Source organism: Cryptomeria japonica, chromosome 9, assembly GCF_030272615.1.
Source record: "Cryptomeria japonica chromosome 9, Sugi_1.0, whole genome shotgun sequence".
Classification (NCBI taxonomy): Eukaryota; Viridiplantae; Streptophyta; class Pinopsida; order Cupressales; family Cupressaceae; genus Cryptomeria; species Cryptomeria japonica.
In genome coordinates this window covers 439,402,377-439,412,816 of record NC_081413.1, presented here as the reverse complement: position 1 = coordinate 439,412,816, position 10,440 = coordinate 439,402,377, and positions in this window count along the sequence as shown.

The following is a 10,440-nucleotide window of genomic DNA, read 5'->3' as shown; positions in this document are numbered from 1 at the left end:
GCTAACACTGTCTACCAGCACACTTAACTGGTTTACCGGTATTAAGCATTAAGTTGGCTAATTATTTTTTGGTTTGAATTTATTAGACAACTGATTCACGCCCCCCCTTCCCCTCTCAGTTGTCTCTGGGACCTAACAGCTGAAGCCATGATAAACAAAGAATTTTGAAAAATACCTTCGTAGATCAAAATTTAGGGCTTCGCAATTTGAACTTCGCTACACACTCCTTTGGTTACTGAATATCGCTTTGCATTCTACACTTCTCCAACAGAGGTTTGCTTCAGATTCTTCTTCAGGATTTTGATAAATTCTTTGAATCGCAAAGTAAATCGCTTTTCTTCACTCTGCACTTGAAAACTTCTTTTGCTCAAAAAATGATAGTGAGAAATGATTTGAAAAATCCTTTTAAACAGATTCTCCACCTACCATAATAAATGCTCCACTATTAGGGCGTAAACCCTAATTTTGCCTTATACCATTTTCGGTCTTCTGCCAATCTAATAGGTATCTCATACCGGTTAAGGTCTTTTACCGGTGTCAACCGAGGGTTCAAGATATTTCACCATTTTCTCCCCCTAATCTTTTCTGATGCTTAGTTTGCTAGTTCAGCGACTTCCACACTGGGTGCAGAAACTGGTTCTTCTTGAATCACTTCTTCTGGCTTCTTCTTCGAGGTTTTCTTCATTTCTGCTTGAACAATTTCAACATCAATTTTTCCTTCCGGAGTGACTGGTATATCATTTGATATACTCTTTTTTGTTCTACAAAATCTTGCTCTATGACCCGGTTTGTTGCAGTGATAGCAAACCATTCCAGGTGCTCTCCAAGGTCCATTATTCATATTTCCTTTCTTCCTTCTGCATGTTGTAGCAGTGTGACCATGACCATGACAAATCACATAGATTGCTCTCCATCTCATTGCCGCTTAATAGCCACCGCTACCTAACTAATGACTATAGGTATTAAACCAGTTTGGGTTCCGGTTCCCAGAGGGTTTAGGAAAAACTCCTTGATTCCTTTGAGGACACCTTCCGGTATTGTGCATGACAGACCTGCATTCAAATGCTTTATGCCCAAAATTGTTGCATGCATAACAATTACCATTGAATCTATTGGATCTAGGCTTATCATTTAGAAAATAAGGAAAATTATTGTAAGCCTTACTTCTACATACATTAGCAGTGTGTCCTTCCTTGAGATAGTTAAAGCAAATAGGTTTGAACTTTTGCTTACCTTTATCCTTTGATGCCAGTTGTTTCTTTGATGCTCTACTTTTTGTTACAGAGGTCTCACCTTCCTCATATTCAAAAAAACCAATTCCATTGGTATTTTTTACCGATTTAGCTGATTCAAGCTTCTGCTCTAGCTTGACAGAGCTCTTATTGAATTTGGCAAGTATTTCCTTTTACACAGTGAGTTCTTTGGAAATGGCAGCATTGGATTCCTTCAAGGTTGCTTTCTCAGAGATAGCCATGTTTAGTTCACCTTGCACTTCTTCTTTTACCATTTTTCTTCCATGAAGATGAGCAGTAAGTGCATTGATCTCTTGCTTCAGCTTGGAGATCTCATGATCTTTGTCTTTTACCAGATCTTCAGCTTTCCTTCGATTCTCAAGCTCTTGACACATTCTGATAGTTAGGCCTTCAAGTTCCCTTCTTAGGTTGGCATTGGACTCATTCAGTTTTTCAACTTCTTGAATTAGGGCTTCCATGTCCACTTCATCAGAAGAATTGTTTTTAGTTAGATCCATCATTTTTTCAGCATACTCTCTTCTTTTTGCCTGAGAGGCCTTATATTTGACCATAAGTTCATCATAGGCTTGCTCAGACTAAGTGAGCCAATGAGTAAGTTCCCTCAAAATGTATTCCCCCATATCTCTTTCCAAGTGGTTAGACTTATAGAAAGGTTGGCTTTGATACCAATTGATGAATACTAAGAGGGGGGGTGAATTAGTATACCAAAAATTACTGTACTTAAACACTAACAGTCTAGTAGTAAACCGGTAAAATAGTTTAGCAAACAAACCGGTTAACACACATACAAACCAAATAACAAATAATGCATTCACCCAAAGAAGCACAATCACCATAACACAAGAGATTTGACATGGAAACCCAAATGGGAAAAACCACGGTGAGATGAAACTCACAAGTAACTATCTGCGGAATAGTAACCAGACCGGTTAAGGTCATACAACGTTCTTTACCAGAACAGATCCTGTTAGGAATCTCAATCTCTGTTAGGAGATAAGTCTGATTAAAGACTACCTTATGAGAGGATTTCAGATCCACAGATGTGAACCACCTTGTTAGAGGATTTACAAAGGCTTTTCTGGGCCTACCCGGTTAAGGGTTTCTAACTTGTCAAAGATGTGAGTAATCAACAAGTGAATGATCTAGCAAATGGCATAGTCTACTTGATTAGATCCATTGTAGCTCATAGCTAATGCATTTCAGCATTACTTCAGTCTTCAGTAACTCCTTACTCTATTACAACTCACGGACTTGATCTTCTCAGTTAAGATCACGCATTCAAGAGCTCATCAACCACCACCAACCCTATCAGCTACACACATGTTAAAACCCTAGACATGATGTCTTTAAAAGGAATCTGATTTCATGTCGGTCCAATAGGATTACATTGCAAGTTCCTAGGTTCATTGTATCTAGACACATTTGATAACATGACACAAAAACACCGTCAAAGTGTCGATGGATGGTAACTCATCACAAAAATATACCAGTTCGTAACTCATAACAGAGTATTACTAGTTTGTCCAACTTTCCGGTTACCGGTTGGTGACTCAGAGTAATACCGGTTTAATGGATTACCGGTTGACAAAAATTGAAGACTAGGAAAAAGATAATTGCCACTTTTGGCTCCTTTGCTATGCTCTGCTTGAGATCCTTAGACCGCTTGATCTCTCTATGTCACTTGGGTCTTTATACCGCTTGAGATCGGTAAACACTTTCTGCATAACAATAGTAGTCTAAAGACTACAACATGATACCGGTTTGGAACAATTACTGGTTTGAGCATAATTCATACATTCTCAAAGTGATCTCATAGAAAGTGTGTGTCCATCAATGACAATCACAACATAATCATCAAAATGCCAACACAATCAACTAAGACCATACAAGATGAAGTGGAAAAGTTGAAGCAAGCTCAGGCCCTATTTGCAAGTAAGTATGAGAAAAAGGTCAGAGGCACAATTTTGAAGATTGCTAACATGATAGGGGCTTCTATTTTGCATATATATATGTAGAGAATTTTGAACATGCTGACAGGTTTAAAGGAGGATAAGGTTGTTCTAGAGCCAATTTTGAATAAGTGGATGCCTAGGGAGGTGGAATTGGAATTCATGTGTTCATGTGTTCATCCCATGAAGAAGCAAATGCTGATGCCACTATTAAATCCACCCATGAGTTAGTGAAAGGCATGACCAGGTTGGTAGAAGGAAGAGCTGGTCTAGAAAGAAAGGCAAATCTGTATAGAAAGGAATATGCTAATCAGAAATTTGAAATATTTCCTAGAGGTTTTGTTAGCACAAGTGAGTTAAAAGGTGAATAGGTATGGCTAGATGAGCTAGGACATAAATTGTCTCAATGGATAAATGAAGTCATCAATTCAGATGACACATGTTTATTTATTCGAACAATTGAAGAAATTGAGAAGATGAAGTCACATTATGGTTTTTTGGAAACAGAGGTTAAGCAATTAAGAAACACATGGAAAATATTGAATAAGTTGAAGAAGAAAATTGTTAACTTCTCCTAGCCTGGTGATGATGTGTTCCAAGAGTGGAAAAACAAATATGCGGTGCAAGAAGTGGAGGTTCAAGAATAGTTAGCTAATGTTGTAGTGGTATAACGAGCTTCAAAGCCATTAGGAATGAAAATGATTGTAACTTCTTTTTCAGCGGGAATCACGGTTGTAACAAACTTTTCATAGGGAAGTCTGAAGATTCTTTGCATCCATATCATTATAAATGGATACTAGGACTTTAGGAAAGGACATCACAAGAACTTGTAAAGAAACTCTGCCAAAATTAATATACGGTCTTCTGGTTTTTTAGAAAGATCTTGAGTTATGTATGATTTTTGAAAATGTATATCAATATATAGATCAGATCATTTTGAGCTCATATTTTTGTTGTCTTCTTGCATGCATTTGTTGATTTACTGTGTTCTTTTAAATAATCAAGGGTTATTTGATTGGATGGGGATTGCAAGGCAAGCTTACAAACGTGTTTTAGGTTTTTCTCTTAAGGGGAGGAATTAAATATACGTAAAACCCCTCTATTAGTGAATCAATAGTGTTTTCTTCTTGAATTTGATGAACAACTTTAGCATAAGGAAAAACTTACATATATGTCAGGCATATATTAATTTGATGAAGTTGAAGTGATAGGATGTATTTGAATGTCCAAATTTGGAACTCTTGTTTAATTTGGGTGACTCTGTAGCCCGGATAAGGCACTGCTATCATTTGTGGAGTGTTTTCTATCTTTCTTGGGGTCAAGACTAAAAATGAACACATTTTTTTAATGTTTCAATATTGTTGAGGTGATAAGGATCATAGGTTTTTAACACTGGTTTACTATGGATCTTATATTAAATTTGTGAAAGTATTCACAAGAGGTATACCCACCTAAGCTTAGGATAAGCTTAAAGTGTAGAAGGTTTTGCAGAAACCTTGTTATATTTTATTCTGGAGTTCTATTTTCTTGTTGTCCTCTCCATATGCAATAGAGGCCTTCAATTTTCTTACAAAGGGGATTAGGGAAATCAGAATTTGAGAACAACAAGGTCTCTCAAGGGTAAAGTGAGAAAGCCAAACTTAACCAACAGTTTGTCGATACTTTTGGATGATTCACTACTCTTGCAAGAAAAGTGTGAAAAAGCTAAGGGAAAAGAACACCCTTTCTTTTTCATGTTTGTGTATTTAATATCAACAAAGGCCATCTAGTGCCAGAGGTCTAAAAAGATGAGGCAACTTGACGCATATCTTGGTAGTTTCAATGGGGCCTCTTCATAACCGCCGATTCTCAAATAAGAGAATGTGTGTAATAACTGCCAAATTGCATTATCAAGGTGACAATTTCTACATAATTTCTTTTCTCTGGTTAGCATTCCCCAAATTAGTATCTCTCACCTCATCCAAGACACTTTCTGTGGTATGGGACATTTTTGGGTTTCTTCTTTTAGAGTAGAAAATAGGCTAGGGATTTTGCAACTATAGCTGGGGATTAAATAGGTTAGTGGGATATGAAAGACAAGGAAAAGATAAGAATTCATGAGCATAGTAATAGACACTCTTCTCTAATTTGAGTCACAAAGCCCTAATTTTAAACAAAGTAGTAGAGAGGAAGGAGGAAATTTGCTCAAACTTGGTTTTTACATGCCTGTGGATTCACCATCAAAACGATTTTCCAAACTCTCTTTCGCTATCTAGAATGCAAAATAATGTTTTAAAGAAGGGTGGTAACACTATATGTGACTGAAACATTAAATTCATCTATTTTGGGCAACATAATATACTGTCCAGGTCATAAAAATGAGCCGACATTCTCTTTGTGAATAGCACCAATACCTTTCCCATATTTTGATTTGATTTTTGTATTTAATGCTCATTAATGCATGATGTATGTTGATGTCATGACTAAAGAGTGAATTGGAAGAAAATAACTGTGAACTATCGGTAAAAAATTGAACAATGAAGCTGTTGAAAGTGTATGCAAGAGTCCCTAAAAAGTGAGATCTACCAATGGAAAGAGACAAATCAAGGCCCTTGACTAACTACTATGACTTACCTCTATCAAGGTATTAGGTGATTGGGGAAAGAAAAATCTTAAGAACTACTAAAAACTATGGGATTTGACGTTCAAAAAGGTTGTGATTTGCTGACAACAAAGGGAATAGGGCCTTAATGAAAATGAACGAACACCGCTTCACCTAAGTACTTCAAGGGAATCAACTGATTAGGTATCTTGAGAACTGAGAGGGCAATAAAAATTGGTTCTAAAATGGTAGAAAAGGCCGACAAGTTAATGGATTAAGGCTTGACTGAAGCATTCATTGAACTCAAGACTCAAAAGGGGGGTAACATATTGTTACTTTTTTTTCATTGATGTAAAATATTATATGAGTTAATTGCTCACATGACTATTATATTTTATCATCAATTGTTCTCGTGTTTGTCTTGTTGATGGCAGTGTTAGCAGGACCAATTGAAAGAGATCCTCAATGAAACTCCTCTCTTGAAATGCACACAAAGTATGCTCCAAGGTTCTAGAAGGCTAAGTCTTAGCTACGCAAGATAGATCCATGGGAGCCAATGTGTTGTGAACAAGGGGTCTATTGGTTTTATGCTTGGAAAATATAACTATCTTTCCCTAACATGAACACTTTTTTTTGTATTGCAAAATATAAGTGAATGAAATGCAACCTGGAAATAAAAATTTATGCTAATTATTCTATGCTATCAAAGGTTATATAAAAAAACCCACAAAAAGATGAAGAGTTTATAAATAATTGATTTGACAAAATCACGAAACCCTAGCAAACAATGTTTAACAATGACTAATCATAGCCTAGAAGGTAAAATCATAGCATTAAAACATACACACATAAATAAGATCAACACAATTCATATGAATATGATAAAATCATCAAAGAAATATATAATACCATAGTCATGTTTAGAACCCATCAAATTGCACAACCAAACTGAATGTGCACATGCAAGACAAAATTCTTAATATGCTTGCAAGAAATATGTTGTAGCTAATTTATCTATTGCTTCAAATCATTCAATGATCAACAATTCCAACAACTTAAGTTGTTTGAATCATGAAGCAAAAAAGTTGAGATACACTATTGGTGTTAATAACTATTCATCTTGGATATTATTACACTATACTTAAGTTTACTTGGGAAATGCATTTCATAGTAGTTTGGGTATGAGACACTTGGGTGTTTGTGCCACATTGGGATAGTGTGTGTAGGAGAATTTCCACCTTTTATAGTGTTGATCTTGTTGTTACACTCCACATTCAGTGGGTGATCCACCTCATGTGGAATATTTTATTGTTTCTCCTACCTACCTACACCTATTTGCTACCTACCCTTGTTTCTTATTGAGACACATGTCATGTTTGTGTGCTCACATATCCCTAGCCTTGCCTATATAAGAAGGCTCATCTACATTGTTTGTACGGGCAATCATTGAACATCTTGTAATGATCCAGTTGATCATATTTTGCATCTTGATAGAATATAGTTTATTTCTATCATCTATTTTGTTCTCTCTTATTTTTACTTTTCATTGCCTCGTGATCTTGGCAAAATCTCACATGGTATCAGAGCCATTAGAGTGTCATCAGTTTGCCAATTGACAGAAATTTGATGCTATTTGGGGTTTGCATTTTGGAGCTTTCTATTGCAGGTTATTATTGAAGCTTGATGGGTCAAATATGAGGTCACCATTGGATTGAGGAGGTCCAAGAAAGTTAGTTTTGCCTTTTGTTTCATCCAAATTGGACATCGGAGACCAAATCTAGAGGCATTTGAAATTTGAAGCCGCGGCGAAAATTTTTTAGAAATTATAATTTTGCAGGCAATTTTCAAATAGCGATATCTCACTCATCCAGACTCCTTTTTTGAGCAATTTTTTTTGTTTTGGGGTAGAATTTCATGATCTATACAATGGTGCGAGATTTTTTGTATTTTCGGATACAGGTTTTTCGAAAATCATGAAATCCCAATTTTTACAACTTTTGAGGCTTCATTTGGGCTCATATGGACTCCTTTTCAGGTGTCATTTTTTTTGGAAGTGCATAATTTTTTATCTACTTTCATAATCTGCTATCAGTTTTTAGCAATTTTGGGTAGAAATTGTACTTTCATCATATGGTCTTATTTGGCCAATTCGGCATTTGTATTGCATAGATCTATCTTTCTAATCTTTTGCTTTGTAGTTCTCAGCCTATTGGGGCAGTTGTAAAACAAAATCAAAAGTCCACCTTGCCATTTTTTGCAAGTGACCTATTGTACACACACTACATATAAAGTGTCAAAATCATCATTTTGGGGGGGCTACTTTGATTGAGTGAATTTGGAGGGTGTCTCTTGTGCTTTTGTGCTCTTGTGTTCCTTCCTTTTTGCTGCTATGGGTTCTTCTAAGTTTCCTCTATTAACTCCTCATAATTATGCTACTTGGAAAATTGATGCATGGAGTAAACTTATGGAAAAAAGACTAACTCATTATATTGATGGAACTATTGTTGCTCCCGCTGATCCTAAGGTTGATCCAATTGGTCACTTGGATTGGCTCACTAAAAATATCATGGCAATTGGTACCTTAAGAAAGTATGTATCAAAGGATCTCATTTTTCGTATTGAGAAGTGTACTCTAATCAAGGATGCTTGGCAATAGTTTCAAGACTTGTATGGTCAAGTTGATGAGATTAGGGGATATCAAATTGATAGTGATCTCACCATGTTAGATCCCAAGAACTTTGATACTATACAAGATTATGTCACTAAGGTAAATGAGTTGAGGGCACAACTCAAGGATTATGGCATTGATAAGAAGGATACTCAATTGATCTTCATCTTGATGGGCAAGCTTCCACAAGAATATGCAGCATTTATTTCTAGTTTCCAAACCCATAGGATGACAATGGGTTCAAGCTACACAATGCCTACATTTGATACTTTCACTAAAATGTTGATGATGGAACAAACTAAGTTGATAAGCATGGGAATTCTTAAGGCTTCTAATTCTCAAGCATTAGTGGCAAATCAAGGGAACAAAGGAAATCAAGGAAAGGACAACTCAAACAAGAAGAAATGGCAATCAAAGCCTAAGGACAAAGAATCATCCTCTCCACAAAAAGGAGATTCGTCCTCTTCCAAGAGGGATAAGTCACCAAAGAGGGAGAGACCTACTTGTGCCTATTGTAAAAATTTTGTTCATGAGGAGCATCGTTGCCATTCTAAGAAGATTGATGAGCTCACACATATCCTTAAAAAGCATAACATTGATTTGCCTAATGTCTACAAGAAGGATGATTCATCAACTTACACTTCCTCACACTCAAAAGGAAAAGGGCAAGCATTCATGGCTTCTACAAGTGGGAAGACTCACTCTTTTGGGACAAGAAAAGGAAAATCTCTTTGTGCTACAGCAAGTCATGATTCAAAGATATGGCTTCTAGATTTAGGGGCTTCTCATCATATAGCATCTTTGTAGTCTATGTTCTCTACATTTGAGCCTTGCACCATGCTGCAGATTTTGATGAGAAATCATACATATATGGATGTGATTGGGAAAGGATCTATTGACATTGGGGATAACTCCTTCAATGATGTGTTGTGTGTACCCCACTTGACAAACAATCTCCTTTCCATCTATCAAATCACACATGGCGCAACTAAGAGAGTTGCAGAGTTCACACGTGAGTCATTTTTCATTAGAGATTTGGAGACTAGAGCTATCATTGCAACTGGGGTGGTTGATCATGCATCTCAGTTATACTCCTTTTCAGATTTTGGTGATGATGATGATTTCACATTTGATGATTCTACACATGATGATCACACTTCTTGTGATGGTTCAGATTTTGAGAACTTTGGGCACTTGAGCATGGGGATTCTCACATGTGACCCCGTTCTTGAGCCTTGTATTCCATCTCCTCATATTGATATCACATCACCTATTGCACCTGATGATGCAGATAGTGTGACAATTTTGCCTTCATGTGATTTAGTGTAGCAAGATATTCATTGTCTTCCAACTTCATATTCATGGGATGATTACTTGACAAGCATTGCAGGTTTGTTTGTGGAATCCTACATTGTAGATTTGGGAGACATCATTGATGGCATACATCTTCTCTTTGATGAAGATGATCTTTCTTCAATTGTTGTGAGGGCACACTCTAACCCTCTTGTTCATTCTCTACATGATCATTCTTTTGAGGTTGACATGATTGTGGATACTTATGTACAACAGTTGGAGGAGGCCTCTTTATCTTTTTAGGAGACATGTGAGTCTTTGGGAGGTCTCTTGATCTCCACTAGATCTTGGAGTGCCTTTTTCAGCAGTGTGGCACAGTTTACCACCTTTGGAGGGGATATCTTTCAACATCAACATGGGGACACTTGAGCAGTTTTCAGAGATTCCATCATCATGAGTTTTTTTCATACATATTCCCTTCATGATTGGGGAGAGTTCATGGATACACCTTTGGTTTTGCTTTTTCCTAAGGGGAGGAATAGTGTTTGACGTTCGTAGAGCAGTTTCTTCATACATCCAGCTTCTATCATTGGTGCAGATTCCACATTGAGGGGGAGCTTCCTAGTCTCTCTTCTTCTTCTTCTTCTTCTTCTTCTTCTTCTTCTTCTTCTTCTTCTTCTTCTTCTTCTTCTTCTC